General features: G+C 48.3%; 3 non-coding genes across 3 annotated transcripts; 2 read left to right on the top strand and 1 right to left on the bottom strand.

The window, feature by feature from the left end:
• Positions 1 to 3,679: 3,679 nt before the first annotated feature.
• TRNAL-CAA (transfer RNA leucine (anticodon CAA)) lies at positions 3,680 to 3,785 on the bottom strand. The gene is made up of 2 exons: positions 3,748 to 3,785; positions 3,680 to 3,725 (listed from the first exon to the last, which is right to left on the bottom strand). It is a non-coding gene; the product is annotated as a tRNA-Leu (tRNA).
• Positions 3,786 to 8,113: 4,328 nt separating this feature from the next.
• On the top strand, positions 8,114 to 8,185 carry TRNAM-CAU (transfer RNA methionine (anticodon CAU)). The gene has a single exon. It is a non-coding gene; the product is annotated as a tRNA-Met (tRNA).
• Positions 8,186 to 9,341: 1,156 nt separating this feature from the next.
• Positions 9,342 to 9,414, top strand: TRNAK-UUU (transfer RNA lysine (anticodon UUU)). Its single transcript has one exon. It is a non-coding gene; the product is annotated as a tRNA-Lys (tRNA).
• The last annotated feature ends 622 nt before the right edge of the window (positions 9,415 to 10,036 follow it).

Here is a 10,036-nt window from a genome sequence, read left to right as displayed (position 1 = left end):
ACTCCGGTTTTGTTCCCCCTGCACACCCCGACTCTCCACGAAGGAAAAGCCCCTCACTGGAGAATGCTGGGATGTTTTCAGGAGCCGTATCCACGGTGGACCAGTCATCCGCACGTTGGGTCCTGGCTTTTCGCTGACACTGTTGAAAATGCTTAGGTCGGCAATAGCAGGGAAACGGCCATGCTGTTAAAATTTACTAAATCAATAGCTCCCTCTGAAATATTACCTCAGAATTATGTGATTTAGATGTCTTCTCTTTCATTTTTTGAAGTTAAAAAAATGCATCCTATGAAGTTCTACATAGGCTAAAATCTTGGTCTTAAAATTAAGATCTTAGATTTTTGCAGGTTGCTTTTAAATGAGTTTGTCTTCCTGTATTGTATAGCTTTTGAATTACTGTTCAGCAGTGTCTCTCCTGGAGATGTACCTCTGTGAAATTCGAGCTCAGCTCCATGGCTGGCCTTACCTAGTATAGTCTTTGTAGCATTTTTTTCTTTTTTCAAAATTGAGATATATTTGACACACAATATTGTACGACATAGTTCTGTCTGGTCACATAATCATCATTTCTTCTAGTGCTGAGAACAATTAAGATCTAGTCTCTTGACAAGCTTAGTGTTTATAGCACAATTTTGTTGTCCATAATCACTACACTGTGTATTAGGTTTCTAGGAAGTATGTATCTACTAGTTGCATATATGTACCCTAGAACAATATCTCTCCCATACCCCTCTCCCACCTCCTGGTATCCACCATTTACACTCTGCTTTCACAATCTTTTTTTAATTCCACCTATAAAATATATTATGTAGTACTTGTCTTTCTGACTTATCTCACTTCGCATAATATTCTCAGGGTCCATCCATGTTGATTCAAATGGCAGAATTTCCTCTTTTTTTCATGGCTAAATACTATTTTTAATATATATATAGAGAGAGAGAATATAGATAGATCTATATTCTATACATATAATCGAAGGGTATATATAGTGATATATAATTTTATATATTTATATATAAATATACACATAAAATATATTATATATAATTTTATATCTATATCTATATCTATATCTATATTTCTCGCATCTTTATCCATTCTTGCATTGACAGACAAAGGTTACTTGGCTATTGTGAATAATACTGCAATAAACATGGGAGTGCATATGTCTCTTCAATACTCTGTTTTCATTTTCTTTGAATAAATACACAGAAGTGGGATTTCTGTGTCATTGATCATTCTATTTTTAATTTTTTGAGGAACCTCCATCCTGTTTTCCAGAGTGGCTGCACAGTTAACACTCCCACCAATGGCGCATAAGGGCTCCCTTTTCTCCACATCTTCCCGAACATTTGTTATCACTTGTCTTCTTGATGATAGCTATTCTAACAGGTGTGAGATGATATCTCATTGTGAGTTCGGTTTGCTTTTCCCTGACAGTTAGTGATGTTGAGCACCTTTTCATGTACCTGTTGTCCATTTGGATGTCTTCTTTGGAAAAAAATGTCTATTTAGTTCCTCTGCCCATTTAAAAATCAGATTGATTGTTATATTGTTATTAAGTTGTATGAATTCTTTACACATTTTGAATACTAACCCCTTATTCAATACGGCGGTTTGCAAAATATTTCTCTCATTCTGTAGGTTGTCTTTTTATTCTGTTAATTGTTTTGCTGTGCAGAAGAATAGCTTTTTTTCTAAAGAATAATATTAAACACTTTACAGAAGATCTATATGTTGGGGGAGAAGAAAGGGTTGGATACCAGGCATGACAGGGAAAAACAATGCATCAAAGTATAACTGGGAGTGACCTTTTATGGACTAATAACAAAAGTGAGTCATGGACAGCCAAGTGTGATTAATTTACTTCTTTGAATTCAAAGCCTCCCTTCCCCTTCCCAAGATGATTAAATTCCTTTTCTTACACTCTCCTTCTCACGTCTACAAATTTATAACCACCTACCACTCTTTCCTGCTTTACTTTTCCCCTGAAATGATGAAATTCTGAATTATTTTTCCCCGTATTCTCCATTTTTATCTTTTTCAATCATTGTTTTGAGTTGGGACTGTTTATTTTTCTGTTACTGATTTTACTTTCTGTGTTTCAAAGCATCCACAGTATATTTTCGGCTAGATAGGGAAACCTAAAAAAAATAAAATAAAATAAAAATCCTTTTGCAACATTTGCTTCCCTTTGTAAAGTACCCAACACCTGCTGAAGACAAGGAGTACAGGCCTCTGAGGCTCCCTCTAGCTGGGAAACTATTATGGAGCTTGATGGAAATGTGGAAGCAGTGATCTGAGTATTTGCCCCGTTCCCCAGTGTGTCATTTGATACTCAACCTGCACGATGGCAACATAAGGTATGTTGATACTCTTTTAAAGGCAAAAGGCAAAACCAGAAAATGTATGTATTTACACGTATGGTATATCTTTCTCACTAATGTAAAAACACAAAGGTTGCAAATTGATTCCAGCAGCTGTATTATTGATTCTGTTTTGTTTCTTTCAGTTTCTCTCTGTGGGGAAAAGCAGTGAATTTCCCAGTAATTTTGTAACAGCACTCCAACCAGTCTTAAGGGTTAACTTGCTTCAAGCTTATGCGCTTCTTGCTTGCTGATCTAAGTTCCTTAAACTGTAGCAGAAATAACCTACTTTCCTTGAGATTTGCGGACCACTGGCCTTGAGGAGTGAAGGACCAGACTTTCCCAGAAGATAAGGCCTGGCTGCATTCAAAAATAGCCGACTCAGAGTCCAGCAAGTCTGTTCAGGGTCATGTCCACATATGAGTAACCGCCTGGGCACCTGTTTCTCCTGCATGTAGCCCCCTCCCTTTCCCCATGCCTTCCCCTCCACAGCCTTCCAGCAACATCTGGACAGGGAAGATGGTCTTTGAGCTATTAGTCCACCATCTTCCCAGGTTGCCGGCTTCCCTTTCCCATCGTCACTTGTCTCTGAGCACTGATTTTCCAACTGCGAGCAGCCAACCTGAGCTGGGAACCAGTTCTCTGTCCGGTAACAACTTTCCCAGTGGAAAAGCCTAGGACGGATGTGTGGGAGCCTCTTCAGCTGAGCTACTACTCAAGAAAGCCTCGGTCTTCTCGTTCTCATGGTCAGGCAGGAGACTGGCCTTTACTTTCCCAATGGCGAGGCAGACAATGTAGCATCTTCCTCCCACAGACCACAGGATCTGGCTGCACGTCTCTCCCAGGAAAGGGAGGGCTTTCTGGTTACCTTGTATTTGTTTGTTTGTTTGTTTTGTTTGTTTTTAAGACGAGTTCCCAGGCTTCGTCAAGGTCACCAGGTTGGCAGAACAAGGCATGACCTTCTGATGGAAATCACTGCCGCCTTCTCCCCAGGAAGAGGGGGTCACTGGTGGCTCTGAGATGTTTAAATGCGCCCAACGGGCTGTGGAGACACGCAGGTTCTCTAATGGAGAATTTTCATCGGTCAGCTCCCTGGCTGGGGTGCGAGAGATGCCTTCCGACGTGCTGTAGGCCGGATGCTGCCGCCTGTGAAGAGGTCTGGTGGGGGGAGGGGAAGGACGAAGTAACGGAGGGTGCTGCCCTCGTGCGGGGAAATCGAGATGGGGCTGCGAGGACGGGGAGAGCGGGAAGAATGAGACTAGGACCTAAAGGTGAAAATGTTTGATGAGTCTGGCAAGAACGAAAAAGAGCCATGTCAGAAGTGGGATTCGAACCCACGCCTCCATGCGGAGACCAGAAGTCCCAGTGCGGGAAGCAGGTGCTTGAGTCTGGCGCCTTAGACCACTCGGCCATCCTGACACGACACGCCGGACCTGTGCGAAGTAACAACTGTCAGTGATCAAAGACCTTCCATCCAGGAAGGGAGCGGGGAGCTTCTTCTAGCAGGTGCTGGAGCGAACAAGCACTGGGCACGACCTGCAAAACCCAAAGCTGGCACCGGACGAGGCCTGCGGGGAAACTGCGAGTTGGCGACAGGATGAACGCAGCTCTGCAGTCCGGGCGCCCACAGCCCTCCGGAGGTCTTTCTCCCGCTGCCCCCCAACCCTGCTGGCCGAGACCTGCAGGACGGGCCTTAGACGTGGGAGCTGGGGATGCAGGTTTGATCCGCGCCGTGTGGGAACCACCGTCTAGGGGGCTCTCCCCGAGGTTCACAGACTCTCCCGCACGCTCCCTCACAGTACTTTATCTCAAAAAGTTTCATTAGTGGGGAGTGGGACTCTGAGGGGGCCTGAAATATCCTCCGAACACTGGTATTTTCAGCAACTTAACAATCGCCCGCCCACCTTGGGTCACGGCTCTGTCCAGATGCCCTTGACATCTCAGTCACGACTTCTTTCTCCTTCTCTCTTTTAAATTCTCAAAACATATTGGTGTCAGCAATCAGATGAAAAGCTAACAACTTGACTTTTAAACAAATATAATATGAACACAATGTCAAAGATTTCATATATCTCACCAATTAATGGGTAAACTGATAGAAATGCTTGAAAGAAGAGTATGAAGAACAGACAACACACAATCAGAAATGCTGAAATAAGTTGCTAAAATATGCAAAACTGGTTAATATCCTATAGGGCAATAAAACAATGTTTGGGGTTATCTCTTCTACTGGGCAAAATTGTATCTCAACTGAGCAAAATCTTTTGTGCTGATATAAGCAAGAATCACTTGCGTTATTGTCACTTTCTGTAAGTTAACTTCTACCATCATAGAGTTCTAGAAAAGCCTAGTGAATAGAAAGTCAGTTAAAGGTGCACGTTCTTATAAAATAAGATAATTCCCGGAGGGTCTGGCAGACAATGCCTAGCACTTCACTAAGGCAAGGACCCAATAATTTCTGTTGTCCATTTTTAAGTCTTTGACAATTTTTTTCTGACATATATGAAATCTTATATAAGCTGTTTAACTGCAAGCTAATCAGGAGAGTGTTAGTGGAGATGGAGACGTGTTTGATCAGGTCACTTAGTTCTGACTCTTAGTTTACCTATTTATAAAACTGGGGATATATGTATTTAATTGCAGTACTGTGGTCAGGTGGAACATTTTAAAATCTTTTATGCTTTCCTTAGTTTACATGCTTTTGAAGGGGAGCAGAATATGCCACTTAGGTTGTGCTACTTTGGCATTTGGACCCAACTGCCTAAAAGAATTTAGATAGAGGGCCTGGTCCAGGAAGAGAGCTATTAGCAGAGATAATTATAAAGTGTATGGGCCAGGTGTGGTAAGCTGGGGGGGACTAGCAGGGCCTGTTTGTTCAAAGTCCTCCCTGTGTCCCACTGTCTTTGCCTGGCATGACAAACATTTGCTCACCAAACATTTGCTTTTCCCATCTTCCTGTGAATTGTCTTCCTTCTCTTTGAAGCCCCAGACCCCCATCCCATTCTTTAGCTCAGGATGGCATATAAGTCAACTTGCCCTTGAGTCTCTTATCTTTGGGGCTCCCATAGATAAGAAATCAAATTTGTTTTTGTCCTATTGACCTGTTTTATGTCAATTTAAATAATAGACTAGCCAAAAGAACCTAGAAGGATAGAAAGAAAACTTTTCCTCCCCTACACTTTCTAATCGTCTTATGTTCCCCAGATTAATAAAAACAAATGTATTCTTCTTCTTTCTTCTTCCTTTGTTCTGAATCTTTTTTCTATCCCTCCCTCCTTGATTATTTAAAATATCAGATGTATGTATTGTGAAGGGAATTCAAAATCAGCAGAGGCTCTAGAAGGCATGTGATACTTGTTTCTCAAGCCCAATACAATATGCAAGTCAATTGAAACACAAAATCTAGCAGACTAGAGATATAGCCATGGACATTAAAGACTCCACAATTTGATTGATGGAAGTAACTAACTCCATCCTGCTACGGTAGGCAGTTAGTTAGGTTCCAACAGGATGCGTGGAGACCAACAAAGAGGAAGTTAGAGGCTGGTCCTGGTAGCACTCCAAAACAAAACCACAAGAAGCCAGATTCCATCAGACAGGCCCAAGACAAAGAAGGCAGGTGGGAAACCCTGACCAAGTAAGGGTGAAAAGTCACAAAACCAAAAAAAAAAAAAAAAAAACCCACCCCTCCCCCGTAATAAATATTCCATCCCCTAGTTAACAACGGTCGGTGAAAGATGGTAACCCAAACCCTGAATGGGCAACTCTCCCTTGAGCTCACCTGCTTTCACAATCTCTCACTTTAATAAACTTTCTACTTGCACCTCTCAACTGTTGTGTCTGGTCTGTCCTTGAATTCTTTCTCATGACAAGACCAAGAGCCTCCCAGGGACATCGTGGGGCTGGGCTGGGCAGAGGCGTCAGGGCCCGGGGTTCTCCCCAGTCCACCCAACAACACTTTCTGCCCTACCATTCCAACTGAAGACCCAACATGAAGAGAGGGAGTTAACCTTGCATGGACTTGACCTTGCAAATGGATACTATTCTACTATTCCAGCCACAGGAAGAGACGCTTTCCTCATCCCCCCCCAACTCAGCTCAGCCAATAAGCCACCATACTTCAACTCCCAGTTTATTCCAATGGACTTTTCATTTGTAACTGTCTTCCCAACTTACCCTTTTTCTCCTTATAAGAGCGTATTTCTCCTCTGTTCTCTGGATTTGCCTATGGTTTTGTCATAGCCTGTTTGTTCCAGACTGAAATTCTCTTTTATTCCCAAATAAACCCATCTTTTGCTGGTAAAATAATTGGCAGTTTTTGTTTTTAAGGTTAACAGACTAATTCAATACTGAGATAATAAATATCTTTATGATTTAAAGGCCTTTAAAAATAATTGTTCAAAATTTAATTTGAGTGTCACTACTCAAACCGTATTCAGAACCTCGAGGGAGAGATAACAGCGTGGTCCCTCCGGTGATGGAATGTCCCCAGCGGCTCGTCTAGCAGTTCCAAGCCGGGGCTGAACTGTGACTGCACCACGGGCCTTCTACACTAGATCTTTAAGTTTCTGAATAGGAATTGAAAGACAATTTTGAAGCTAAAGATGAGGCAGTGAGGAGTGGGCGATAGAAATGAGATTTATGGGGCACCTGGGTGGCTCAGTGGTTAAGTGTCTGTCTTCGTCTCAGGTCATGATCCTGGGGTCTTCCCACCACACCGCGTCCTCCCCCCTTCTCCCCCTCCGCGGGGACAGTGACCAGCCGCGGGGAGTCCCGCCCCCGCCCCCGCCTGCCCCTCCCTCTGTCCTGCCCTCGCCCCGCCCTCACCCCGCCTCTCCGCTTGGTCCTCGCCCCGCCCCCGCCGCCCCTCCCTCTGTCCTGCCCTCGCCCCGCCCCCTCTCCTACATGCCCCTCCCTCTGTCCTGCCCGCGCCCCGCCCTCGCCCCGCCTCTCCGCTCGGTCCTCGCCCCGCCCCCACCTGCCCCACCCTCTGTCCGGCCCTCGCCCCGCCCCCTCTCCTGCATGCCCCTCCCTCTGTCCTGCCCGCGCCCCGCCCTCGCCCCGCCTCTCCGCTCGGTCCTCGCCCCGCCCCCGCCTGCCCCACCCTCTGTCCGGCCCTCGCCCCGCCCCCTCTCCTGCATGCCCCTCCCTCTGTCCTGCCCTCGCCCCGCCCCCTCTCCTGCATGCCCCTCCCTCTGTCCTGCCCTCGCCCCGCCCCTACCCCCGCCCCCTCTTGCCCCTTCCTCTGCCCTGCCCTCGCCCCGCCCTCACCCCGCCACTCCGCTCGGTCCTCGCCCCGCCCCCGCCTGCCCCACCCTCTGTCCGGCCCTCGCCCCGCCCCCGCCCCGCTCTGCCGCGGCCGCGCCCTGCTCCCGGGCCCCGCCCCCAGGCTTCCCCCACGCCCTCCGCCCCGCGGGGGTCGCGGAGCTGCCAAATGCGCTGGTGGAGGCGCAGGAGGTCCTAGTTTTGAATCCACCCCTAGAAATCCGTGTGGGAAGCCCCGGCCGGTGAACCCCGAGCTCCCGGGCAGGGGCTTCCGTCCAGATTCTGGCTCTCTTGAGTAGGTTGCAGAGGCGTCTGAGAGAAGTCTGCAGGCCGCGCGTTCGAGAAGGCAGCGTGGGGCACGCCCAGAGGGGGACGCGGGGTGGAGGGCGGGGCGCGGAAGAGGAAAAGGGGCTGCGGCGCCGCGGCTGACTGTGCTGAGGCACAGACAAATCTGCGAGACCCACGCGGCGCCGGCAGCGGGCAGCAGAGTGGCGCAGCGGAAGCGTGCTGGGCCCATAACCCAGAGGTCGATGGATCGAAACCATCCTCTGCTACGGTGTTTTCTTACTCCCCACGCGAAAGCCGCACGCTCTGCTCTCCCTCGAGTTCCAGAACTGCCACAGAACACCAGGCCGACGAAACCAAGTCCCAAACATTCACGGCCTTGACACTGTTGCTTTACGTCTCTTGTTTTCTCGGATCCTGTTGAAAATTGGCCATTATCAAAATTGTGTCTTTATTCACATTTTTAAAGCTCACAACATATGCGGAAACCACGACCACCTTCGTGTCCATGTGCACCGACTCTCCCCTGCTTCTCCGCTCTGCAGAGGGGCTAGGGGTCTCCGGAACGAGCGAAGATTGCCGAGACAGGCCGCCGCCTTTCCACCGGCCTGGGCCTTCCTGCCTTTTGACAGGATGCAGCTCAGCATAAGACGTGGAGTTAAAAATAGAGCAAGTGGATCCAAGTGGATCCGGCGCGTTGGTGGCGACGGGCGGCGCGTGACAGGGTCCACAGCCGTGGAAGGACGGCCGAGTGGGCGCAAACATGGCAGAACTGGCAAAGGGGAGGTCGGACAGGCGTGGGGGCAGGGAGACGGGCAGAGGGTGCACGAAGGGAGCGTGCAGGGAAGGTGAGGATGACGAGCGCGGAACTGCAGAGCGGCGGGCTTCCGGGGGGTTACTTTCCCGCACAGAAGCCCCACTCCGAGAGGGTGTCCCGTCTGTCTGTCCGCTGCTCCGCCATCAACATCCCAGGACCCCCCAACCCCGAAAGAAAACACCGTTAGAACAGGAAGCGAGCCCCCTGCCTTGTGCCACAACCTCCATCCTTACCGAAGGCTGGCTCTCCTGCAGTTCGTCCCGGTGCCGAAGCCGCTTCCTCCTCCCGGCGACGGACGTGCGAGGCCCCCGGACGCCGGCTCCAGGGCCCTGTCCGCGGTCCTCACGCGCAGGAACGTTCACTCCCTCCCCCGGGCATCCCGCCGTGTTCGAGCCACTTTCCTGTCGTCCCTCCCGCAGTAAATATCAGCCAGTAACCGTGGAAGGAAGCACTGCAGCGCTCAGTGCGCTCAAGCTCAGGTGCGGCGCCGCGCGGGGGTGTGAGCCGCGCGGGGGGAGGACGCTGGCGGTTTGCGAAATCGTGAGCGTAACCCGCGCTCCCCGGAGCTCTTGGTTATTTACACAGTGAACGCAGGTGCCCCGCGTGAGGCCTGGGTAGCTCAGTCGGTAGAGCATCAGACTTTTAATCTGAGGGTCCAGGGTTCAAGTCCCTGTTCAGGCGGTAACTGCTCCTTTTATTTCGGTAAGGTCTAGGTAAGCAGAGCTCCCCTGGAACACCTCTGGAGTGGGGTATCCGTAACAGCCAAAACAAAGGCATATCCTTGAAATGGTTTATGTTCTAGTGTTTCAGTAATTACCTCTTCCCAATAGTAATTAAAACATGGTCCCAAGTTGCCAAGAGGAATTGAAAAAGGGCATAATGTAAAAATAATACACAAGGGACGGAATTATTAAGACAGCCATTCTAAAGTTCCCTTGACGTGATTCATTCATCTTGGAGTGGCGGGGGAGCGTTTTAGGGGGACCTGACAAGAATTTAAGAGAGCAGTGACTCTGTCCAGTTGTCTCTGAGGCTCCTCACACTTTGGACCGACTCTTCCTACACAAAAAAAATGTGTAGCATCTCAAAAGCCCCTGGTTGTAAAAGCCATAATATGCAAACACATTTTTAAAATGGTCTTAGCTGTCTTTTTTGTCTTTACATTAAAAAGTTTCTGCTGTTATCCTGGGATTTCGATTATGGTTGAAGACCCTGATCCTGGGCTCCAAGAGCATGGTTTCTGCGGGCAGAGTGTTAAACCACGCGGCTGTGAATTCAGTTTTTGTAATTCTTTATACTTTTA

This window comes from Halichoerus grypus, chromosome 9 (genome assembly GCF_964656455.1).
Source record: "Halichoerus grypus chromosome 9, mHalGry1.hap1.1, whole genome shotgun sequence".
Taxonomy (NCBI): Eukaryota; Metazoa; Chordata; class Mammalia; order Carnivora; family Phocidae; genus Halichoerus; species Halichoerus grypus.
The sequence above is the reverse complement of the archived record's forward strand: the minus strand, read 5'-3'. Positions and strand labels throughout refer to the sequence as shown.